Source organism: Penaeus monodon, chromosome 33 (genome assembly GCF_015228065.2).
Source record: "Penaeus monodon isolate SGIC_2016 chromosome 33, NSTDA_Pmon_1, whole genome shotgun sequence".
NCBI classification, from domain to species: domain Eukaryota; kingdom Metazoa; phylum Arthropoda; class Malacostraca; order Decapoda; family Penaeidae; genus Penaeus; species Penaeus monodon.
In genome coordinates this window covers 28965302-28967382 of record NC_051418.1, presented here as the reverse complement: position 1 = coordinate 28967382, position 2081 = coordinate 28965302, and the positions used below count along the sequence as shown (strand labels likewise).

The 2081-nt window shown below is 43.7% G+C and overlaps 1 protein-coding gene across 1 annotated transcript in view; it reads right to left on the bottom strand.

The window, feature by feature from the left end:
- The window catches only part of LOC119594204 (sex determination protein fruitless-like), a gene marked incomplete in the record, with an annotated part of 27626 nt that extends 25545 nt beyond the window's left edge, over nucleotides 1-2081 (bottom strand). The window contains 1 exon segment of the mRNA XM_037943275.1: nucleotides 1947-2081.

Sequence of the window (2081 nt, the reverse complement as noted above, 5' to 3'; positions counted from 1 at the left end):
ACGCGCGCGCCTTCGAACCAAAACACCTCAACAAACACTGAAGAAAGAGCGGCCGTGCCTGCAGGCAGTCCCGGCGTGGCCTCTGCTTTAAAGCACACGCAACCAGAAGAGGCGGAGAGAGAACTTTAAGAGAGCAGAGTTTCTTGCATCACTAAAGGTGAAGAGGTGCTACAAGAACCCCCCATGATCATGTGGCTGGTGCTCCCTCCCATCTCCATTGGTGCCGGGAGGAGGCACGCGTCACTGCAGTAGGGGAGGAGAGGCGAAGACCAAAGAAAGAATGAAAGAGAGGAGGGGAGTTCGTGCTGGGGATTCTCTCTCTTCCACGTATAAGAGAGCGCCTCAGTCAACAGATCTGAGACCATGCAGGTTGGAGGAAGAAAGAGGATAGGCGAGGAGAGACGAGGGGGAAGTAAAGGGAAAGGATAATTCCACAAATGACAAGAATGTCGACTGGCAAATTAATAATCACGAATGCTTGGCAATGTTCGCAGATGTATATGCTTAGGTAGTTTGTGCGGCCATGTAATAAACGGGTACAAACAAATGTCGACATACATACGCTTGTTCGATGCTAGTTCATGAATTGTTTTCCAAATCTCAAGCAACCCCGAAGATCCCCTCCTCCCCACTCGAAGCTGCTTTCTTCTCCCAAGCCTAATCTTTAGCAGTTGTATTTGCTACTTCTTTTTAGTCGTTCCAATTAATCGTCAATAACTTTAACGGGTAGATGAACAGCGACTGCGATCGAAAATGAAAATATACCAGCGATGATATCTCGGAGGCGTGGCATGTTCAGCCTCCTCCTGTTGGCTTGTTTACCAAGCCTCGGCTTTAGAAATCTGACTGGAGATTATTCATATAAATAATTTTAAGTTGCCTGACTGCATGTGCATGCCCGTATCTGAAGTCCTTACATGTCTTCCCTGAGCTATGAGCAACGGTGCTTTACACGATGGTGGAAAGTATTCCATTCCTCAGGTTATCATTTTAACACAAGAGATAAGAAGATAAGAACAAGCCATCCCCTATCACAACATGGACAAGACAACTATACTTGTCGGAAATCAAGGAAAGAAATCCACAAAACAATCAATAGTTGAGTATCTGGAAAGACGTACCTAACAGTCCCATCGAGTCATCCAACCTAAGTGCAACCTAATTACACGGCAAACTGAAACTAACAAGTCATTTATCATATTGGCCAATGAGGGTCGTCGCGGCTGATATCAAATCCCATACGATTTCGAAATGTTCATATAATCTTCACCACAAATAGTAACTGATTGGAGGTGCAGGCGGCAACCAGGCAATTGCGTGCTGTTTCTTAATACCAAAAAAGGGGAAGCTTCATCTCTCGTTCACACATCAAGTAGCACTTCCACCAATGCACACAGCTTCCAACTATGCAGTTAAACTACTTGTTCCAGATTCGTACAAATGGTTGCAGACTCGAGTGTTCCCGACCTCAGCTTTATCAGCCACTGAAGAGATAGGCCTACACAGCACTCGCATACACCCAGGGGCTTCTTGTACGCTATCGTTATCAGAAAGCGCACCGAAATAAAATAATGGCCGAAGTATGTGCGGAGTAATACTATAGATGTCCGATTGCAGTGAAGGAAATTAGGAATTCGAGATTTAACACTTCGAGATGGGTTAGTATCTGAAGTTCTTGCTTCAAGAAATCACACGAGATAACTCAGTTGTTTCCCTTTTTTTATTTAGATGATATGCGATTTTATCATCACCGCAGTTTCACCAAACACCGTTGAAAATCAAAACCGTGAAATACAAAGCAATATTCACTACTCAAGAACGAAAAATAAGAATAAGTGAAAACACTGAGTTGCATTTCAGTGTTTCGATTCACAAGAATATTTTATTATTTACTCTTTTCAAGATTGTTTCCTAAATCAATGTGACAAAGTGATCTTGCTTCTCACCGTTAATTGAAGTTTCACACAGTCTTCCTTAACACATAGTCACAGCACCATTAAGGTCAGCACACTGGAGCTATTTAGTCACTTTTCACCATCACATTGGCAGAGTTTACGAGGAGCTGCCGTGACCCTCACTCG